At 35.5% G+C, this 12,640-nt stretch overlaps 1 protein-coding gene across 2 annotated transcripts in view; it reads left to right on the top strand.

Annotated features, from left to right (window-relative positions):
- Positions 1 to 12,640, top strand: part of ralgps1 (Ral GEF with PH domain and SH3 binding motif 1) — a 152,608-nt gene that overhangs the window by 93,256 nt on the left and 46,712 nt on the right. The gene's annotated exons all lie outside the window — the stretch shown is intronic.

The following is a 12,640-nucleotide window of genomic DNA, read 5'->3' as shown; positions in this document are numbered from 1 at the left end:
TTAATTTACTCTGGTTTGACGTGGTGGACTTTTTACCTGAAAGTCTTCAAAATTAAGTGGGAAAAAAGAAATAAAACTGTAAAAAAATAGGCTGATTTTCTCAAATCATTCACTCAAGATTGTTAATTTAGCATTTCCCTGCATTTATAAGCATTTCTCCACTCTTTATATGGACTATAATGAAACCTCCTGTGTACTGTGGTGGTCCTGTTTAAATTTTTAATTTCCCCAAACAAGGAATCAGTTTGGGAGTATTTACAAGCTGCCTGATGTGGGATGTTTCTGTATGGAACGTTCACACTCCATAAGACTCACAAGCTGCTCTCAGAGCAGATGTTGAACAGAGACTGTGCTTCATGTAAGGTCAAAGCTCACCTGGTTTTTTACTTCATCAGTAGGAACAGCTGAGACCCTTGGGGAGTTGACTGTGTATCCCATTATCATCTGTCTCTGATCAATCAAGATCCATTAACTTTAGACTGTGAACAGGCTTTCATGCTCTTATCTGTAAGGTTTCAGCTGGGGAAATGTAAAAAGGGTAGTAATAAAACTTGAGAAACTTCTGAACCAACAGATGAATGTTCTTAAAGAATCCACCACACTTCAGTTCATTCGGTTTTATAGAATAGAATTGTTTTTAGATTATAATTATTTTTAGAATTTAAGCAAGTACTTAAAGTATAGTTCAGATTTCTGGTACTGTAGCCAAGACATTGAAAAATAATATACAGATTGTAGAAATATATTTTAAGTGGCTAAACTGCATTTTTAACTAGTTAATAATTCATTTTAACCATGTAAAGAAGAAAATAAAATGCTAACAAAAGGGTAAAGCCATCCATAAATTATTCCTTGGATTTTATCTCCCTGTACACTGTAAAACAGTTTTGTTGGTGCTAGGAACAGAGTCAAGCTTTACTTGGCAGAAATGTTCCACTGGAACACAGTTCAGGGTATTAAATGTAATTCCTGATATCCCAAATGTCTCGGAAATCTATCTATCTATCTATCTATCTATCTATCTATCTATCTATCTATCTATCTATCTATCTATCTATCTATCTATCTATCTATCTATCTGTCTGTCTGTCTGTCTGTCTGTCTGTCTGTCTGTCTGTCTGTCTGTCTGTCTGTCTGTCTGTCTGTCTGTCTGTCTGTCTGTCTGTCTGTCTGTCTGTCTGTCTGTCTGTCTGTCTGTCTGTCTGTCTGTCTGTCTGTCTGTCTGTCTAATGAACATGATGAGCAGATTCTAAACTTTTCAGTTAGATGTTGAGAAATTCAGGGTAATACATTTCAGTATGAGGTAATGAGAGCGCAGTTACTATGGCAACATTTATTTATGTCAGAGACACATGAAGTGGTATCAGACCAAAAGACTTTATAAGGTAACCTCTTGAAAGTGATCTTTGATCAGAAGTGTTATTAGATGTGAACATCAGTTTTCCACATGCTAGCGATGGGAAAAACTTCACCATGTGTTGGTGATTTTGGGTGCGTTTTGTCTCATTCACAATGCAAGGCAGCACTGTGGTTTCTACATAGAGCTCTCTAATCTGTCATAGACTGAATTAACTGTGTCACATTCTTTGCCAAGGACTGTGTGCTTGGATTTCATTCAAAACCAGTGTGTAAGTGTGGGCTTCTTCTCTTTCCAATGTTAATCCAAAACTGGTGCAGCAAGCAAAATTGGGAACACTTTAGTTTAGCTTCCAATTGTCTCTAATAACTAGTTGCTTGTTCGCTTACATATTACCAGGATATTGTCTGTTTATTAGTACTTATAAAGCACATATTAAGGCCTTATTCTGCATGACCATATTCTACATCCCTTAATCCTGCCCGATACCTAAACTTATCAACTACCTTACTAACTATTAATAAGCAGTAATTATTGAAGCAAAAGTGGTAGTTAATGGTTAAATAATAGCTAATATTGAGAATCTAAAGTGTGACCATAAATATTATTTTCTTTATGACTAATCAATGCTTTTCAAAAACAAAATTTGGCCATGAGAGTCCAATCAAGAGAAAGGGAGATTCTCACTAGATAAATATCCCATAACAATCTCTGCTGAAGTTGTTACTGAAAACACCGGTTGTTAGTGATTTCCCTTCAAGTGAGGAAAGGAAAATACAAAGTGATCTCAAATGAATAGTTCCCAGACTGTTTTACTACAGAAAGAAAACATCAGATTAGCATCTGTTGCTGAATGCAGTGGTTCCAATGGAGAAATAATTATGTGACAGACACAGGTGAAAGCAATATATGGGGTTGTAATCAGTCTCTAATTCAAATCCACCCACTGTGAACCGTCCCATAATATACACGGTATAATTTCCCTTCCAGATGTGTATAATTCTTATGTTGTTAGGTGTAATCTTTCATATGAACAATGAACTAAATTAATTATAACTCTGAATAACTAAAACTGAGGTGAAAAAGGAACATTTTAAATGGCAAAACAAAAATTAAAAGCTCTTTGGTGGGGCCCAGGGCCTCTTCAAAATTATGTTAAGTTAAAGTTTCATTATGTCTTTTATCTTTTTGGCAAAATCAAAATAATTACATAAACATAACTTTTAAATTAAAAGAAAACCTCTTTGAGAATATTGTTTGCAAGAAGCACAGCAGAATATAACTGGATTAAAAACATGCTTGTTGCTTGTTAGGTAAAAAAGTTAATTCCTAACAAACTTGGCTGTGATCATAAACGATAATTAATGCACAAAATAAAATGTTGATAAAGTGTATATTAAAATAGTTTGGGTTGCTAGACATGCTCAAATATTTTTAAATCACTTACTGTAAGTGCAAATAAGAACAAAGTGGAACGCTTCAAACTATTCCTGAAAAAAATGAGGGACAAACCAAAATAGCTCAGTGCTGAAGTCATCACTTTAAGAGGACCGTGACTGTCACTATAAATCAGAAATATTTGACATAAATGTCCAACATGAATGATCTTGCTCTTCTTGCAAGCATAAGCATCTCATAAATGTGAATAAACATGGGTTTCAAGCTGTCTAACAACATTAATTTGCAACTACATGTCAAATACAATAACTGTCATTTGAGGATTAGTAGACTGGGTAACACTTTAGTGTAGGGAACGCATATAAACTATTAACTATGACTAATTTACTTCTTGTTAATTGCTTAGTAAGGGTTTAGGTATTTGGTAGGATTAAGAATGTAGAATAAGGTCATGCAGAATAAGGCATTAATATGTGCTTAATAAGTACTAATAAATAGCCAATATTCTATTAATATGCATGCTAATAAGCAACTAGTTAAAAACCCTAAAATAAAGTGTTACCGTGACTGTTAGGGTTTGGGTTGGTATAAGCTTTACATGTACTTGCGATGTTACTTATTAGTCAGTATTATGTCTTTTAAGGGAGCATCAAAATGAAGTGTTAGCAAATATTTAAGCAACAGTCTATTAATATTTATTGACTGGTAGTTGACATGCAGATGCAAAGTTGCTTATAGTTAGTAGAATGTCTAAAGTGGACCATCAAAATAAAGTTGTTTTTCCTCTTTTGTTTGGTAAATGTTTTTGGTAACAAGGCACTGTTGTATACAGCTGGGCTTTGAGCCACTTAATCGCACAAAGAGAACAGTTAGGGATATCTGTCTTTTTCTGTTGTGACTGGAAAGCACAGAGAGTGTTAACTTCAGATAATCAGAGGGTAGAAAAGCAGTTCAAAGAAAAGAAGAATGATAATAGTTAATCTTGAGGATTGCGGCCTCCAATCTCTTATACCTAATGCAATGTACCCGGTTCAGCATGAACAAACACAAGGAGTGTGATGTCATCCATCTCGTAATGCCAGGTTTTGTATTTCTTCAGTCAAAAGCTTGTGTGCAATGATCCATGTTATCCAGCCATGATATGAATGTTTCAAAGAGCATCTTGTGTGCTTCAATGAGGAAATCTGACCTTTTACGCACAGGAGTTCACATGGTCACAGATTTGCTTGCGTTTGATTAGTGACCTAAAAAACTACAGAATTTATTTTTTTTTTCTTCTTCTTTTTTCATTTTACATCAGTATTTTTGTTTTGTTTTGTTTTTTTTATAAATAAATAAATTTTATTACTGTTTATTTACAGTGTTTTTTTTTTAAATTCATGGTTCTCATAGTTTGAACATATAATTGTTTTTGGTATTCAAATATGGCCTATTTTAAACAATGTGGTTTTTTAAATATTTTGATCACTTTTTTTATCTGTACCACAGTTCTAACAAATTACATAAATATTAGGGCTGCCCTTAACTAAAGATTTTTCTAGTCTACTATTAGTCCTTCATTTAAGCGACTAATTGCATGTGTACATTAAGTCGACGATCCACATCATCTTCGCTGTGGACGCGCCAATATGCACGTTTCATATGGATTACATAATCTTGTCTGAGAATATTTGAAAAATTCATTTGAAAAAACAGATAACTCCATTTTTATTAATTCTCACAAAACATGTTATTTTTATTCTGCATTCCAAGTAATATCAATCAAACTGCAGTTGAGTTGTTTTGATTAAGTAATAGCTATATAAAAATACAGGTAACTTACAAAATTAAAGTTCATTGAAAGTATGTTTTTTATATATATTAAAAGTTTGTTTCTAAGCAAAAGCACATAACTCCAACAGTCGTTTTTTGGCAAAAGCAGATAACTCCAAATATCACTTAAACAAAACCAAGTAATTGCTTTGTAACTGCATTTAAAACACATTCAAACACATGTGCACACAAATGCACACTCACTCACTCACACACACACAAATACAAAAGGACAACCAAGGGTTCAGCATGTAAGACGTGTATGGTGTACAAGGACTTGCCGGAGTCTAAATTATAAATCCTTGATCACTTTTAGTCTGCTTTGACGAAACTTCCCTCAGCTAGCGCATCTTTTTAAAGTGACTAGAAGCCTTGTCACCTGACATGAATACTGTGCGCTGATTCGCTAAAATGGACTTATCGGTGTCTGTACACCAACAACAAGGGCGCTTGTCGGTTTCTGCTGTAAAACGTGAACTTGTGATGCCTTGACAGTGGACAATACCAGCTTTTTCTGACAAAACGGATTTATGGTTCAGAACGTGCTATTTGTGGAGAATAACACACAGCAGTTAGTTAAAGGTGCTAAAGAGGATCTTTTCGTCGACTGAGAAACCAAAGACTGTTACTGAGTTTTTTAAATGAGCGCATGCGTAAGAATTTAGAGGGAACGCCTCCCAAAACTCGTGCACGAGTATTGGAACACGAGTGTTTACCACCGGCATTTGCTGTGTCGTGTTAGTGGATTCATTATGTCGGACTCGCCGCATGTAACTCATAATCTGCAGTTGTTACTCCTGTCTCCTGACAAAAACATTGCATGTGGCGCCTGTGGAGTGTGGAAAGTTACTGGAGCGCGCAGCCGCGCTCGTCTCTCACAAGGAACGTCATGGCAGTGATTGACAAGCCAGAGGGCCAATCGTTTACGCGATGATCACGTAAACGATTGGCTGATGTTTTTAAGGCCCTACCTCGTGCATAGATGATGTATATTAATATTATTCCTTTCAGTGCACCTAATAAATAGTCTTTTATCAGTTAGTAAAGACAGTTTCAAGTAATATTGCAAAAATGTATAAAACAAAACATCCTCTTTAGCACCTTTAATTTGGCTTAAGTCATGTTTATCGGTTTTTGCAAGTGAACTCTTCATTTGTTTCCCACTTGAATTGGTTGACAATCATTTGACATTTCAAGCGTTCTATAGATATATTTATCATGTCTATGAGGCAAGTATACACTGAGTTTTGGTTTATTTTTTGACGTGCTCAGGTACACAGAGACCGAGACAGCAGAAAGCGTATCCTGTTTGTTTTCTTTATTTTACAAAGGCACAACTTTTTCTTGTTATTGTGAGTTTACAGTTTCGAATGATGGTTTACTCTTATTTGTATGACCAAAAATGACAGAGTATTTTAAGTTAAATGCAAGTGATCGCGCCGGCACCTGCAGTAAGCGCACTATACTTTAGCTTCCACACTCCACACAATCACTTGGATAAGCGCCTAATAGAGCACATTTATCTATGTTAACATTAGCGCAAGCAGCCAAGTAAAGTTGCTGCTACTAACATGTTTCAAATGATAAGCCATATTCGAGGTAAATGGATGGTAGGTGAACATTTGGATTTCCTGCCCGACATACTGTAATTACCACAAGCACCCGCCTTTAACGATCTGCCCCTCATCGACTGCATGACTTTGCCAGCAGTTTTTTTCTGCGAATAACCAAATAATAAAATTTTTGGTCGACTAAACCTCTTCTAGTTGAATAATGATTTGTCGAATATTAGGGGGCAGCCCTAATAAATATACTATCAAAGGTTTGGGATATCTACAGTAATATGAAATCTTTTTCTTTCTTTTTTTAAAGGATTAGTCCACTTTCAAATAAAATTTTCCTGATAATTTACTCACCCCCATGTCATCCAAGATGTTAATGTATTTCTTTCTTCAGTCGAAAAGAAATTAAGGTTTTTGATGAGAACATTCCAGGATTATTCTCCTTATAGTGGACTTCAATGGCCTCCAGACGGTTGAAGGTCAAAATTACAGTTTCAGTGCAGCTTCAAAGGGCTTTAAACGATACCAGATGAGGAATTTTGGAAAATTCATCCATTTTGGAAAAAAAATACAACTGTATATGCTTTATAAACACAAATTATCACCTTGCACGTGCTTCCGTTTTCCGTATTCTTCAAAAAGCTTACGCTGTATGTCCTACGCCTTCCCTATTCAACTTACGGAACAAACGCGGCGGCAGTTTCGTTTTTTCATTTTCATATGATACATATTAAAATATATTGTAATATGCAGCTTTTTAAAATTTAAAAATGTCACAATATTACTGTTTTAACTGTATTTTTTTATTTCTGAAGGATCATGTGACACTAAAGACTAGAGTAATGGCTGCTGAAAATACATCTTTTCCATCACAGGAAAAACTTACATTTTAAAATATATTAAAATAAAATATAATATTAAAATTTTAAATTGTAATACTATTTCTAAATATTACTGTTTTTACTGTATATTTTGATGAAATAAATGCAGCCTTAATGATCATAAGAGACTGTACCAACCCCAAAATTTTGAATGGTATATAGAATATTAATATGTGCAGAAAGTGTTAGAAATTTTGTCTGTAAAAGTTTGTAAGAGTTCAAAAGTTTATGGTAAATCAAGTGAGATATGAAATGTAGGGTCTTTGATCTGCTGTGATCATGCATGAAGGCCCATGTGCTCAAGTTTTCCAGGCATGGAAAAAGTGAGCATCTGAGGTCATGGACAGTTCCTCAGAGCAACAGTTCCTGCTATTATTGTTCAATAAATACTGAGTTTTTTGGGGGGTTGCAAATGATTGTGAGGCGACGATAATTAATTAATTGTTTTAAGGAACAGATCTTTTCTTTTGTGCGTGTCTGTGAAGATAGAAAGGGCTTGAGGGTGAAAGTCTAATTATAGCGGAGGTGGACCAAACCAAGAAAATGATCTGTGACATCATCCCAGCTGCAAGAATCATGGGGGATGTGTACGTAGGCGTAACTTTCATGTTTTTAGGCTCTAAGAAGTGCATTCATTCCATTTAAGTCTTGTCAAGCGGAGGTTGACAAGAACTGTGTGCATTTGTTCAAGGGGAACATTTTCCATAAAAGCATTGACTATTAATTTGCGCCATTCTGCACACATTATAAGAATGAAAGAGGTGATGAACATACAAAACCAGGTCAGCCTCTTAAGCAGGGCCACCGCACAGATTCTGCTGGGTAAACATTAGTCAGAACAAGGCTGAAGTGTTCTCCTGTCTCCATTGATGATGGATGTGCCTGTGTTGACCTCAGATGACCTCTTCACCCCAAGGCCTCAGATTACTCATCCTTTCCACTCTGAAATAACTGACATAGCCACCATGAAAAGAGGTTTGTTGTCAGCAACAGCAAGAAATTGACCATGAAATTTACTTTTACTTGTGGAAAAGATGATTACATTGGATTTTCATGTTGTTTCTATAACCAATAAACATTTTTTTTTTTTTTTATTATATCATAATGTATGTGAAGTTGGGCTGTCAAAGTTAATGTTTAAACATTTTTTTTAACACTTTAGTATAGGGAACACATATTCACTATTAACTACGACTTTTCCCTCAATAAACCCCTAATTTACTTCTTATTCATAGTTAATAAGTTAGTTGTTTAGCTTAGGTATTGGGTAGGATTAAGACTGTAGAATAAGATCATACAGAATAAGGCATTAATATGTGCTTAATAAGTACTAATAAACAGCCAGTATTCTAGTAATATGCATGCTAATAAGCAACTAGTTAAAAGACCCTAAAATAAAGAGTTACCAAAAAGTTGAAAATATATATATATTGTATATAATACAAACCCGATTCCAAAAAAGTTGGGACACTGTACAAATTGTGAATAAAAACAGAATGCAATGATGTGGAAGTTTCAAATTTCAATATTTTATTCAGAATACAACAAAGATGACATATCAAATGTTTAAACTGAGAAAATGTATCATTTTAAGGGAAAAATAAGTTGATTTTAAATTTCATGGCATCAACACATCTCAAAAAAGTTGGGACAAGGCCATGTTTACCACTGTGTGGCATCCCCTCTTCTTTTTATAACAGTCTGCAAACGTCTGGGTACTGAGGAGACAAGTTGCTCAAGTTTAGGAATAGGAATTTTGTCCCATTCTTGTCTAATACAGGCTTCTAGTTGCTCAACTGTCTTAGGTCTTCTTTGTCACATCTTCCACATCTTCACATCTAGAACTTGGATATACCTTTCAGCATTGATGGTGCCTTTCCAGATGTGTAAGCTGCCCATGCCACACGCACTCATGCAACCCCACACAATCAGAGATGCAGGCTTCTGAACTGAGCGCTGATAACAACTTGGGTTGTCCTTGTCCTCTTTAGTCCGGATGACATGGCGTCCCAGTTTTCCAAAAAGAACTTCAAATTTTGATTCGTCTGACCACAGAACAGTTTTCTACTTTGCCACAGTTAATTTTAAATGAGCCTTGGCCCAGAGAAAACGCCTGCGCTTCTGGATCATGTTTAGATATAGCTTCTTTTTTGACCTATAGAGTTTTAGCCGGCAACGGCGAATGGCACGGTGGATTGTGTTCACCTACAAAGTTTTCTGGAAGTACTCCTGAGCCCATGTTGTGACCCTTACGCACAGAGATTGTTCCAGATTCTCTGAATCTTTGGATGATATTATGCACTGTAGATGATGATAACTTCAAACTCTTTGCAATTTTTCTCTGAGAAACTCCTTTCTGATATTGCTCCACTATTTTTCACCACAGCATTGTAGGAATTGGTGATCCTCTGCCCATCTTGACTTCTGAGAGACACTGCCACTCTGAGAGGCTCTTTTTATACCCAATCATGTTGCCAATTGACCTAATAAGTTGCAAATTGGTCCTCCAGCTGTTCCTTTTATGTACATTTAACTTTTCTGGCCTCTTATTGCTACCTGTCCCAACTTTTTTGGAATGTGTAGCTCTCATGAAATCCAAAATGAGCCAATATTTGGCATGACATTTCAAAATGTCTCACTTTCAACGTTTGATATGTTATCTATATTCTATTGTGAATAAAATATAAATTTATGAGATTTGTAAGTTTATGAGATTTGTAAATTATTGCATTCCTTTTTTATTCACAATTTGTACAGTGTCCCAACTTTTTTGGAATCGGGTTTGTATATACAATTGATGTGATTGACACCCCTAATTATAAGTGGAGAGGAATAGCAGAAATTTGCCAGTCAGGACATACTTTGTGCACTCATCCACCGTAAGCTTCCAGTTAAATGTAACCGACCGTGCAGCTGAAAATTAGATTTTAACTGTTTATTTTGGATGGAACTTTTGACTGGTATTTCTGTACATGCAACTAAATGTCTCCATAGCTGTTTCTTTTATTAGTCCTGGCTTCATTCTGAGCTGACTCAGGGCTGTCTGCCTCACCTGTGAGTAATATTTGAACATGGACCCTCCTTGACACCAACGCGTTTACGCATGTAACAGTAGCCCTACCTCAAGTCATTTTCCATAGTTTCATAGGGGGCCGGAGCACATGTGCTTTGGTTGAAAAATGAGATCAGGCTATTGATTCCACACCTGGCCGTCTGACATTGAGTGTATAGAAAAGTGGGCTGGTTTGTGTGCGTGCTATAGTGTGCCGTGATGCTGTGCATGTTTGTGTAGGAGAAACGGCTGCAGTCAATGAGTGACACTTTCTTTTAGGGACTAGGATGACTAGGTTATTTTCCTGTTTTAGGTTTTCTAAGGAATTTCTAATGAATTTGTGTTGACTCTTCAGAGACAAATTGCTGATCTTAAATTCTTATCCTTTACAGAAAAGTATTAAGCTTAAATAGTTTTGCATGTTCCAGTCCCCCCATACAAAGCCTTTCTTTCACCATCATTAATTTCCTTCCCAAAGTATGCTGGAGTTTTCCTTATTTCCTAAGTTTTATTTTCCTGCTGTGCCTAACATGTTTTTTTTTCCTCGAGCCACATGTGGCTGGTGCGATTTACAGTTATTTTAGCCGGCTACCCCACAGACTCCACTCCACAAAAATTGCTCAGGCACTTGGTGAAAAAAAAAAAAAAAATCAGTGATAAGAATTTTAATCTATCTTACATCCACTTTCCACATTTTGATAGTCTTGTACAGCCATAAAATTGTCTACCTTATAATGTCTTTGTGATTGCCTCGGGGAGTCAGAAAGTTGGCAGAGTGAATATTATTGTGAAACTGTCATCACGTCCCAGGCTTCTTTAAGTCTCATAAATTTGCAATTGAGAGGAATACCAGACTCTTGATTTCATTCAGGACTCATAGAAATCCCTGAAGAAGATCAGAAGTTTCCACATTTCGAATCAATCAGACATTTGACATCAGTTTAAGGGCCATCAGCTATATTTACATTAAAGGGTTAGTTCACCCAAAAATGACATTTCTGTCATTAATTACTCACCCTGATGTCGTTCCAAACCCGTAAGACCTTCGTTCATCTTCAGAACACATATTAAGATATTTTTGATGAAATTTGAGAGGTTTTTTATCCCCATAAAAATTTTGGGAAAAAAAAAACCTCTTAGATTATTTCCTCATTTTTGTTTTGTTTTTGTGCACAAAAATATTCTTGTCACTTTAACATTAAGGTTGAACCACTGTAGTCACGTTGACTATTTTACCGATGTCTTTACTACTTTTCTAGACCTTGAATGTGGTAATTATGTTGCTTTCTATGGGGGATTAAAAAAACCTCTCAGATTTCATCAAAAATAATTATTAATTTGTGTTCCAAAGATGAACAAAGGTTTTACAGATGTGGAACGACATTAATTAATGACAGAAATTTCATTTCTGGGTGAACTAACCCTATAAGGATCCTGTTATTGTGCTGTAATAAATTGCATTAAATGCTGATTATCTCAGTTTTTACTTGCAATCTTTTCACTCTCATGCTGATTTTGTGGAGTATAGGGATGCATCTTTATCTCGCAGCTGTCAATTTCATACTAAAAATGGCACGCTCTTGACACATCAGCATTAAAACTGTAACGTTCATGGGTTTTTTTATGTATACTTCATGTAAAAATCATGACTTACAGCTTCCATATGGATTTTTTTTACAAGACAGTCCTCTATACATCACAAGGAAGGAATCTATGGAAGAAGAGTATAGTGAAGCCTTTAACAGATGCCTTGCATTAAAGTCCCCAGTGACACGCTGAGCCCATCGAGCTAAAATATAAGAGGGCAAAACCACTCCTGAGATAATGCAGGATAAACAGAGGGATTCAAAGGCGAAGGCAAATGTTTCCAGTAATTATCTGACTAAGGATATGTCCTCAGGCATTCTCTCCAAGACATCATTTTACAATGAACTAGATGAACGTATGGAAACATTTCATTTGCTTGGGATTGTCACTCAATCCTGTCACTCAATATAAACATTATGCTTGCGGTTAAAAACCATCTAGTTTAACTGTTGAGGAAGATCGAAGGTGCGAGATAAACCGCTTTCATTTCATTTCATTTTCATCTGGAAGTACTGCCAAAGCACTTTAGATAGTTTCCTTTTCCTGTAAAAATAGCTTTCGACTGCCAATAACAACCAAATCAGATTTATTTCATAGGAGGAGTGGAAGCATCAACTATGAAAGAATATCTTAAGATATTTTCCTTTTGACGATCAAATACTTTCCTTTTGACCTTTTGTGGAAAATTGTGAAATTGAAACCATTCACTTTGAATGTGCTTGATCCATTAACAAAATGTGCCGCAAATCTGAGAAAACTGGAGAATTGCCTGCTTAGGAGCACCTTTGATTTATGGTAATTTCTGATAATTATGTTTAATTATGAATTGCAAGTTTGGTTTGAAGTAGCGCAATCTTAAAAGTTATAATTCACCAAAAAATGAAAATGTTGTCGTCATTTACTCATCCTTATGTTATTCCAAAAGTGTATGACTTTCTTTTTTTTCTGTGAAACACAAAAGAAATTAAAAAAGGTCCAAAAAGTGTTTTTG

This window comes from Megalobrama amblycephala, linkage group LG12 (genome assembly GCF_018812025.1).
Source record: "Megalobrama amblycephala isolate DHTTF-2021 linkage group LG12, ASM1881202v1, whole genome shotgun sequence".
NCBI classification, from domain to species: domain Eukaryota; kingdom Metazoa; phylum Chordata; class Actinopteri; order Cypriniformes; family Xenocyprididae; genus Megalobrama; species Megalobrama amblycephala.
This window is presented reverse-complemented; position numbering and strand designations above follow the sequence as displayed.